The sequence below is a fragment of the Callospermophilus lateralis genome, chromosome 12 (assembly GCF_048772815.1).
Source record: "Callospermophilus lateralis isolate mCalLat2 chromosome 12, mCalLat2.hap1, whole genome shotgun sequence".
In the NCBI taxonomy this organism is placed as follows: domain Eukaryota; kingdom Metazoa; phylum Chordata; class Mammalia; order Rodentia; family Sciuridae; genus Callospermophilus; species Callospermophilus lateralis.
Window position 1 is genome coordinate 50,774,268 of NC_135316.1, and position 11,456 is coordinate 50,785,723.

An 11,456-nucleotide genomic window follows, 5' to 3' on the forward strand; every position below is an offset into this window, starting at 1 on the left:
TAGTGAACATACTGAGTACTTCAATTAAAGGAACATAAATTTATTTCTGACTAAAACAAAATGATGCTTTCACGTGTGCTTTATTAGACTCCAGGAGAAATAAGTAACCAAGTGCTGCAGAATAGTTTTTTTTTTTTTTTCATCTGTTCTTTTCAGTTATACATGACAGTGTAATGTATTTTGACATATCATACATATTTGGAGTATAACTTCCCATTTTTATGGTTGTACATGATATGGAGTTTCACTGTTCGTGTGTTCATATATGAACACAGGAAAGTTATATATGATTCATTCTGGTTTTTGTCAGTTTGATGAAGGTAGCTGAGGAACAAAGCTCCAAGAGCCCCAGAGAGAGGGGGGGTGGGGCACCAATCAGGTGCTAACAGAACTGCCTGTCAATCAGCGGGGTCTTCTGGCCAATCCTGGATCTTAGACAGCTCCCACCACCACCAACCCCAGTAGGACAAGGGACTCTAGAACCCCCTTTTCTGGTCCCAAGTCCTCGCTTCCTGCCCTAAGCCCAATAAAAATTCACCATCTGGTCCAGCCCCTGAAGGCTTTTCTTCAGACCCACACTGTTGGTCTGAGGGTCTCCCTGGGAGTGAAATCTCAATAAAGCCTTGTTCAGCAGCCTTTATTAAATCTTCCTCCTTTTGGTCCCTGTTGCCTGACCATCATTTTTCCCATTCCCGTCCCACTCCTTTCCCTTTATTCCCCTTTAGAAGATATTTTTTTTTTAAGAGAGAGAGAGAGAGAGAGAGAGAATTTTTTAATATTTATTTTTCAGTTTTCAGTGGACACAACATCTTTATTTTATTTTATGTGTGCTGAGGATCGAACCCAGTGCCCTGTGCATGCCAGGGGAGCACCTTACCGCTTGAGCCACATCCCCAGCCCTAGAATAGACTTTTAATGTTAAGTTACTCATGGTAAAATCATACAGTACCAACTTACTCTTTCTACCAAGGTTTTTAAAGTTGTTTAAAAAAGTTATTGATTGTTTAAAAACTACACATCCTTTTAAGCAATAAATTTTGCTTGAGTTTTCTTTTTTTAAAATGCTATGCAAGCAAGGCATTGTAAAAGTCGGATTCCTTTAAGAAGAAACAGTGGAAGAATTTAAACTTGATGACATGGTAAAAACTATAATAGAAATAATGATATGTAAAGCTTACTTGTCAAGAGCTGCCATGGAAGCAGACATCTTTAAGTTTGATGCCCAGACACTGACCAATTATTTCCTTCAGTCTGGATAGTGCCAAGGAACCTCCCTTGGTGTGTGCCCTATATAAGAATAAAGAATTCCATTGGCTCTCTCTCTTTCCACAGACACTTAAGGTCACAGAGCCCTCTCCAGAATATTGAAAAGTTACTTATGTATGTTTTCATGTTTCTTTGTTGTTTTCTTAAGTTATTAGAATAATCAGATTTTATGAACCCAGCATTAGGTCGCCAGCTAGGATAGGTGGTGATACTTACCAACAAAAGAACCCTCTCAGAATAGCAAATACTTGACTCTGGACACTTGAGGTCACATTGAAAATGAAAGTAATTTTCTTATAAACTTCTAGAGGCAGATAAGAATATTGAAAATGGAAAGGATAGAATGGAAATATTATAAGAGCTGGGGATGTGGCTAAAGGTAGCATGCTCGCCTGGCATGCGCGGGGCAACTGGGTTCAATCCTCAACACCACATAAAAATAAAATAAAGATATTTTTTAAAAAGTCAATATTATGCATACATATGCCTTATTTGTTAGCATTTTTTTAAGTCTTGGGTCTTTCAAGCAGGTCTTGCTTTTTATTAAATCTATATTGTTTGGGTAATGAACTAGTGATTTAAGATACAGTTAATCTCTTTTTTGGTTATAATTATTTCTTTGCCTCTTTAAGGTTTTTAAATTTTTAGATGTTTTGGTGACTCTTTTTAGAGGTTCATCACAATGGCATTATATATTTTCCTTAAAATACTGAAAGCAAATATATTAGGAGTGCCCCTTTTACTCTTTACTATTTATTTATTGTGAGATTGCTGTGTGAGTTAATAAATATATTTGTAAATATATTATTCACAGGGAGAAAATATTTCTGAGTCACAGCTCAGAAATAGCTTGTTGAATTTGTGTTGTAAGTAAGCATTACTTTTGATACAGAATAAAAATGAAAAGACAGCAAAAATAACTTCATATTTCCTCATCTTCTTATTGCTACAAAATCCTTAACTGGAAAATCCTTTTTCCCCTCTAGTCCTCTTCCTCCTCCACTTCTCACTTGCCACCTTTTAATATTCATAGAGCATATGGATTATGGATCTGAATAGAGAACTACTTTCAGATGATCATTAGTCAACTTACCTGTAATTTATACTCAAGGATGGGATGAAATTATAAAATACTTTTGTAATACAACATTATTGTTAAAAGCAAGAATTGACTCTTGTTTTATTTTGACATGGCATGGTATATTTATCAATTCAATATGAATAGCAAAAAAAAAAAAAGAATCCCAATAGAAGTGCCATTCTCTCCCCTACTAGATGACAAATCAGCCATCAATTAAAACAAGCAAACTTAAGTGAACTCTCATGCGGGTACAGCCAACTAGATCCCCACCAACACAGTAAAGTGCAGTTTTCTGCTTCTGATCAATGCATCAATACTACTTCACCAGGAAACCAGGTGTAGCAGGAAGGTGCAAGGAGGAGTCCATTCCTGGGTGGCCTTGTAGTTCAACTCCTTGTTGGGCACAAATTTGTGCAGCTCACTTTTTGCAGCAGGAGTCATAATGGTAGGCACTGACACAGGCATCACAGGAAACTTTTGAACTCTGGGTGAAAATGTTCATAGCACGTGGGCAATTGCAGAAGTCACAGTGGGAGGTGGCAATAGGTGGAGGAGTTGGGCTTCAAGGTGGGCATCATTTCAATGAGGCATACATCCAGCTGCAGAGCATCCTGCCTGTAGGACTGGCTCTGGGTTCTGAATCATCTACAGATCCATGTCTTCCTGAGTGGAAAGTATGTGCTGGGCAGCAGGGGTGGAGCCATTGTTGGAGGAAGTTACTGCAAGGTCATCTGGGGAAGTGGACAAGGTTAGGGGTGAGGGGAAAGAGTGGATGATCTCATCCTTCAGGTCATTCCACCAAGTATGTGGCCACTGCCTCCTTTCATAAGCTCAATGAGGCCTTTTAGGATAGCTTCCTATTCTCTTAGTAGTCTTACAGCCATCCACTGACCTGGAGAGCTTGGCGACATGAAGCTAGTAGTAGTCCTTAGCTACCCAATCACTGGCAGAATTCTGGAGTACAACACAGGTCATTGACATGATCAGGAGCTTCCTGCCCTCAGCCACCACAGCCCATCTGAACAGTCCTGCATGTCCTCTGTGCTGCTCAAGTATATAACTCAACTTCCAGCTCCGAGGAGCCTTTGCTCTTGGTTTGAGAGTGGATTTGCAACTGCTGACTCTCAACCTTGACCAGAAAGAGCTCAAAGGAGACCACCTTCTCCTAGTGGGTCTCTCCACCAGCTCCTTGAGCTTATGCATAGTCCCCAACTCAGGTACTTAGCCCGGGTAATTCAGGATGGCTCCAATGTCTTCTTGCAGTAATCAACTTGATGTGGTAAACAAAAGGGGCTGTGTAGGTTTAGATGCTTCAGAATTCCTTCTTGTGAATGTAGAGGAAGAGATTGATGGCCACTCTCTCCAGCATGCTGTATGTGCAGTACAGAGCCCGCAGGATGGAGGAGCTGGATGATCTGGATCAGCTGGAATCAATAAAAAGGATCATCCTGTACTGGCATATCACTGCCAGGCTTCTTCTTATGTAGGGTGGCGTCTGCTTTGCTCGCATGCAAATAAGTTATCCTTGTATTTTGTATCCATTGAACTGTGCTTCCCCATCTGATTGAGGAGCTAACTTATCTCTTCCCTGTTTTCTGGGATGGAGGTAAGGACATCACTGAAAACACTGGCCTGTTGCCCGCTTGGACCAGGGAGTACTCCTTGAGTGCAGCTGAAGGATGCTGTGAAGGCTGCAGGGAACCCAATAATATTTTTAATTTATTTAATCCATTGCTATTGATGCCTTACAAACCTTCTTGAAACATCTTTCTCAGCATTAGTTAGAAGTTAGTATCCACAAGTAACAGAAAACATGACCAATTGAGACTTCGATTATAATGTATCTACCTTTTATTTAGCCATCCAGAGTAGGTGGACCCAGAATTGATTGAACAGTTCGATTATCAAAAATCCAGTCTTCCTGGGTTTTTGATAATTGAACTGTTTTTCTTAGCACAATGTTTGAAAACATGGGATTTGAATTTTAATTCAAAGGAAGTCATTAATCTACCCTTCCTGAATCTTCCTAGTTAGTCATTCTCTGTGCGTGAATGAGATAGATGTGTCCTTGTGGAGCCAAGATTTCTGGCAAGGCTCTCGTGTATCCCCATCTGTATACAACAGAATCCACAGATGAGTTCAGCAAGGCAAAACAGATGGAGAAGGAAGTAGAAAGATGATTTTCGACTTGTATCTTTCTCTTTTAAACACCTCCACTCAAGCACACAGTAGACTTCTCTTACAGCTCATTGCTAAGACTTGTGCTACATTGTCAGAATTGATGGTCATCATCTATTAAAGTTATGAAATCAGAGAAGGAATGACTGCCGGGGAGATAGTTAATAGTGCCTGCTCTACTTTCGTCATCTCACTATCTTGCTCTGCTTCAAAACCCTTTCACTGCACCTCATTGCCTGTCCCAAAGGCTATATAGCCTTCCTTATTGAGACCTTCCTTCGTGGGTTAGTCTTCCACTTTCCCTGTCTCATCTCCCTGGACCTCCTCAGTAAATCTATAGTGGTGCCAAACCATGCTATTAGTCATAATCTAAACATGATTTATACTCTCCTGTTGCTATGGTCTGAATATGTCACACAAAATTCATAGACTGAAACTTAATTGCCAGTGGAATATTAAGAGGTGAGGCCTTTGGAAAGTTATTAAATCATGAAGGCACAGTTCTCATAATTGGAATTTAAAAAAGAGATTGAAAGATTCACCTAATGCCCTTTTCAGCTTTATGTTCTTTCTGACACATAAGGAAACAGTGTTCCTCCCCTCTGTGGGAGGCAGCATTCAGAGCCATCTTGGAAGAGAGATTGAATGCTCAGCAGATCCTGAAATTGCCAGTACCTTGATCTTGGACTTCCAAGTCTTCAGAATGATGAGAAATAAATTTCTACTATTTGTAAATTACCCTGTGTTTGTTATTTTGTTATAGCAGCAGAAATTGACTAAGACACATGCCCTCCTTTCCCCATGTTTTGAAGCTTATGATCCAATTCTCTTCTCTCCCACTTGTAGACACCATGGCACCAATGCTTCCTGCTCATCTCTACATGTAGAATTCAACCTTTCCTCAAGGGTCTACAGAAAATGTCTTTTCTTCTGAAACACAGTCTGATCCTCTAAGCAGAAAGTCTTTCATTCCTTCATATTCCTAAGGTATTTGGTATTACTTAAATGTTCTTTAGTTACAGGAAAAGGCTATATATTTTTCACCTTTATGTTCCATTTCTTTCAACTATGTTTAATAATAATAGCAATAATAATAATTCTAAGACTATTGTTTAACATTGCTAGGCATAAATATGTTGAACATTTTATATGCATTACCTCATTTTTGTATCACAGTAACCAATAAAGTTGAAAATCCTTGCACTTTTACAAATGACTTAGTCAAGGGTAGATTAGACTTCCTTTAAATTAAAATTCAAATCTCATGTTTTCAAACATTATGCTGTTTCTTCTCAGGGGCAAGCAGTTTCACTTACCCCCAAGCTTCAGGCGTTCCCCATGCAGGCCACCAAATGCCGCAGTCTGGCTGGGCACAAATAACCGGGAGGTCAAGCCACTTGTAGATTCAAGCAGGAATGAACTTTATTTTCGAACTCACTGGAACGCCACCCACCCGACCCTCCAGGAACTCTGCGTGAGCTCAACCGGAACTCAACCAACCCACGTGAACTCTCCAGGAACTCTGCACGAGCTTAACTGGAACTCAAGGGGAACTCCACGAGAACTCAAAAATAGCGGGCACCTGAGGCAGCAGGAAACGCCCCTTCTGGCAAAATACCAGGCACCATCTTGACCTGGCCATGGCTCTCAACAAAACACTTTGTAAAGTAGTAAGTCTTCATTACTGTGTGTGTGTGTGTGTGTGTGTGTGTGTATGTGTGTGTGTGATACTGGATTTAAACCCAGGCCTGGCAAGAACACATGGTAGGGTAACTGTTCTGCACCTGAGCTATATCCCTATCCCTTTTTATTTTATTTTAAGACAAGTTCTTACTAAGCTCCCAAGGTTGGCCTCGAACTTGTGATCCTCCTGCCTTAAGTAGTTTGAGACTTCAGATATGTGCCACCACAATTAGTTCATTATCTGCTACAGTCTGGCTGGGCACAAATCACGAGCCACTTGAAGATTCAAGCAGGAATGAACTTTATTTTTAGAACCCATGCCGCAGGCCGCCCACAGGAACTCTCCAGGAACTCCCCGAGAGCTCCACCGGAACTTCGGGAACTTTGCGAGCACTCAACCGGAACTCAACCCGCCAACTCCACCCACATGAACTCTCTAGGAACTCCTCGAGAGCCCAACCAGAACTCAACCAACCCACATGAACTCTCTAGGAACTCCACGAGAGCTCAAAAATAGCGGGCACAGGAGGCAGCAGGAACCGCTCCTTCTGGCAAAATGCCAGGCACCATCTTGACCCTGCTGTGGCTCTCAACATCTCCCCCCTTTTGTTTAATTAAACAACAAGTATGTGGCTCAGGGACCGTGCCTGTCTTAGGTTGTCCAATACTACATATGGACCTTACCCATCATCGGATGAGCTGACCTCAAGGCGTCAGCCTCCTGTCTTAGGTTGGTACCATTGCAATTGGATCTTACCCGTCATTGACTACTGGCCCAGCATTTAGCCACACTTAAGGATAGTGGTTTTTACACAAACACCATGAACAACCTGCTACAAGTAGAAAGGGGAGGATACAAAATGCCATGACACCACGCCAATTGACGGCCCCTTTTGGAAAAATTGTACCACCGATGACATCATCAGCAAAGATACCCTGGAACTACTACAATTCACTGCACCAACAGATAGTTCACAATGCATACAAGTGATACATAGTCCAGGCAAATTTTGCAAGCATTTCAAAGCAAAGGAATCCATTAATATGTCCTTTTCCTCCCAAAGTAAATCAATTCCTTGATTGAGCATCACTTGTTGAGTTACATTATTCATTGATGCAGCAGTTTATACAGTTTGTTGCGATAGCTATCGCAGAAGCTGTAGTTTGGTTTAATCTCTTTCTTCACCAGCACTGGGATGAAAATAGGAATTCTGGCAGTTATGGTTAAAAAAAATTATGTAACATTCCAGCAGGCACTAAAAAAAAGCAATTTTCTAAACAATTTAGTATCCTGAATAGAATTAGGTATAATGAAAAGGAAAGGTGAAAGTAAACAAAGAGATCTATTAACCTCCTTTTTTGTTCACATTTTAAAACAATCCTCAACAGCTGTTTACCCATTTTAAATTAAACCATTTACAGACATGCAACACAAAACACAAGTGTGCACACATAACACAATACATACAACACATAACATAATAGTAAAGGACTTGTGGCTTTTTACAGGTGAAATCCCCATTGCAATGCTCAAAAACTCCACAGTCAAAAAATAAAACTGATCAGAAAAACATTAACCTAGGTCTGTATGAGCTCAAAAAATAAAACAAAACTTCATGATGTGGGAAAGGGCAATAATAAAATAGATATTAAAAAAAGCATCCTGGTTATCACCTGGGTTTGACTTCTCTTTTGATATCCCATCCTTTTTCCTGTAACTTGCATATAGTTCTGAAGGTATTCCCACAAGCAAGCCCCAAGGTTTCTTACATTTGAAATAGGCCTTAATGGTGTTCATTATTCATTAGCCTCCTGGTGTGGGAAAACCACTGTCGCAGATGTAAGGATAGCCAAACTGGAGTTCTGGATATCAGCTGTTATGGATTTGAGCCAAATTATCTTCTTGTTGGTCTGTAGAAATCGCTTTAGTTAGTCTCTCTGGAATCCAAATTGGCTGCTGTTTTCCCTGTGGAAACACACAAACAGACCCCCGACTCCAGACAATCACTGGGTCAGGACCGTTCTATTGTCCTGTTAGAATATCCTTCAAAGTACCTTGGGCTTATGTACATTTTTTGGACACATGTGCCTTTCCATAGCACTAAGCCCTGATGAATCCAAATTTTAAAAGTTTAGAGTAAAAAGGATTATTTTAAGTTTATCTTTGGGGGATATATACCCCTTCGCAATTCCTTCTTTTTGCTTTAATATGTACATTTTAATAGTTTGATGAGCTCTTTCAACTATGCCTTGTCCCTGTGGATTGTATGGGATTCATGTTATATGAGTAATGCCAAATGATGAGCAAAATTGTTTAAAAGAGTTAGAGGTATAGCCAGGGGCATTATCTGTTTTTAAATGTTTTGGAATGCCCACAGTGGCAAAATTTTGTAAGCAATGAGCTATAATATCTTTAGTTTTTTCTCCAGCATGAAGGGAGCCCATCAAAAATCCAGAAGAAGTATCAAGTGTAAATGCAGATATTTTAATTTTCCAAATTCTGGCAAGTGTGTGACATCCATCTGCCAAATGTGGTTAGGTATCAGTCCTCTAGGAGTGACTCCAAGATTAACTTGTGATAAAAAGGTCACACAATTTTGACATTGTTTTATTATTTGTCTAGCTTTTTTCTTAGTTATTTTTAAATGCTTTTTAAACGTATTTGCATTGACATGGAAGGATTTAGGAAAATTTGTAGCTTCTTCTAGTGTAGAAAATATATGTATGTCATGTGTAGTTTTATCTGCTAAATCATTGCCCAAACTAAGGGCTCCAGGCAATCCTGTATGTGCCCTGATATGTCCTATAAAGAATGGATTTTTTCTGTCTCAGATTAGATTTTTGTATAGTGGAAAACAAAGAGAAAACAGTAGAGGAAGGGGAAATCCTACCAGTATCTTCAAGGGATACTATAGCATTAACTATATACTGACTATCAGAATATAAATTAAATACAGAATCTTTAAACAACACAAAAGCTTACAATACTGCAATAAGCTCTACCTTTTCAACTGATTGTTTGGGTACTAAAAATGTAAAAGTTTGATCAGGGGTAAATATTGCTGCTGTACCATTATTTGACCCATCAGTGAATATATTTGGAGCATTCATGATAGGTGTTTTTCTTGTCATTTTTGGAAAAACTACAGGATGCAAAGACCAAAAAGATAACAAAGGATTAGATGGTAAGTGATTATCAAATGAAACATTAGATTTGCACATGATTATTGCCCAAGTATTTAACTCATTAGCTAACTCATCAATTTGATCCATAGTATATGGAGTAATAATTTTATTGGGAGAAATTCCAAAGACTCCCTTTGATGCTTTTATTCCTTTGAGTATTAATTGTCCTACAGCCTCAAGATACCTAGTAAAAATAGTGTTAGGAGAATAAGATAAATGTATCCACAATAATGGACCTTCTTGCCAAAATACTCCTGTAGGAATATTTTTTGTTGGTAATACAATAAATAATAAAGGCAAACTTATATCAATTCTATCCAAATGCATATTTTCCATATATGTTTCAATGAGTTTTAATGTCTTTCTTGATTCAGGCATTAATATGCTGGGTGAATTTGGATCTGATGGACCTTTTAGGATATCAAATAAAGGTCCCAACTATCCTGTTGGTATGCCTAGATAAGGCCTTATCCAATTTATGTCTCCTGATAACTTTTGAAAGTCCTTAAGTGATTTGAGCTGATCTACTCGTATTTGAATTTTTGGTGGACAGATCATTGTCGAGGATAATAGAACTCCTAAATAATTAATTGGAAAATTTAATTGTACTTTATCTATTGCTATCTCTAGATTATAATTTTTTAATAAATTTGTAAGTGTGTGGCATAACATTCTAGCAATGTGCTTTTATCTTTGTGTGCTAATAATACATTGTCCATATAGTGAAATATTGGTAGTTCAGGATTTTGATTTCTAAGTGGCTGGATTGCTTTGTTAACATAAATTTGACACATAGTTGGGCTGTTAGCCATCCCTTGAGGGAGTACTTTCCATTAATATCTCTGATCAGGACCTTCATGATTCAGCGCAGGGATAGTAAATGCAAAACGTGGACAACCTCAGGATGAATTGGAATTGAAAAAAAAAACAATCTTTAATATCTATAACTAAAACAAACCAGGTTTTTGGCAAAGCAGACAATTGGGGAATCCCCGATTGAGCAGGTCCCATAATAACCATCTCATTATTAATGGCTCTTAAATCTTGCAATAATCTCCATTTACCAGATTTCTTTTTGATGACAAAAATGGGAGTATTATGGGGAGATACAGAAGGTTGTATATGTCCCTCCGCTAATTGTTGTTTGACCAGGTCATGGGCTGTTTGTATCTTTTCTTTAGTCAGGGGCCACTGAGGAACCCATACTGGCCTTTCTGATTTCCAAGTAATTTTTATTGTCTCAATGACCTCTCCTGAAAACCCAATCCATGTCTATCTGGTTTTTGATCTATTTGTATTGGTGCCACTATACCTTGTCCTTGTTCTCCTACTAATCTTTTTTCTTTCTTAAACCTTGTCTAGCCATAATAGTGGGTGCATTTGAATTGATGTTATTTGTTAATGTTAGACCTAATTGATCTAAAAAAATCTCATCCCCATAAATTTATAGAAAGATAATCCAATACATATGGCTGTATAGTTCCTTCACATCCTTCAGGATCCTTTCAATCTAATACCATTGCACTTCTATGGGGATTAGTTGCCACTCCTAGGCCTCAAAGCATTTGAGTGGCTTGTTGTAATGGCCAATGTTTTGGCCATTCTTGACAAGAGATAATGTGTCCAGCAGCCCATTAAATTCATGTCCTTGAATATTTAGTTTTAGCATTGGGAGAGAATCTAAATTTAAAATTTAAAGAAAGTATAGCCCAATCTACACCTATGGAGCCTAATCCCCTGGAACCTCTTTCCATAGTACAACTGGAAAATTTATCATGTAGGCTGAGTATTATTAATAACTGTGCTATTCTATCTCCTGGTAAAATTACTGATATACCCCTTGGAGAACTGGCTATAATTTTTATTTCACCTTCATAATCGGGATCAATTACCTCAGGACTTATGATAAGTCCTTTTAGAGTAGAAGAGCTGCGTCCCAATAATAAGCCTACTGTTCCTTTGGGAAGAGGTCCTTTTACCCCTGTGGGAATGATTTGAACTCCCATCTCTGGAGTTAGTACTGCTCTGACCGAGGCGCAGTTGTCCAATCCTGCACTCCCTC

At 38.9% G+C, this 11,456-nt stretch overlaps 1 pseudogene; it reads right to left on the minus strand.

Annotated features, from left to right (window-relative positions):
* Window positions 1-2,992: 2,992 nt before the first annotated feature.
* Window positions 2,993-5,153, minus strand: LOC143411388 (spermatogenesis-associated protein 2 pseudogene; annotated as a pseudogene).
* Between the last annotated feature and the right edge of the window lie 6,303 nt (window positions 5,154-11,456).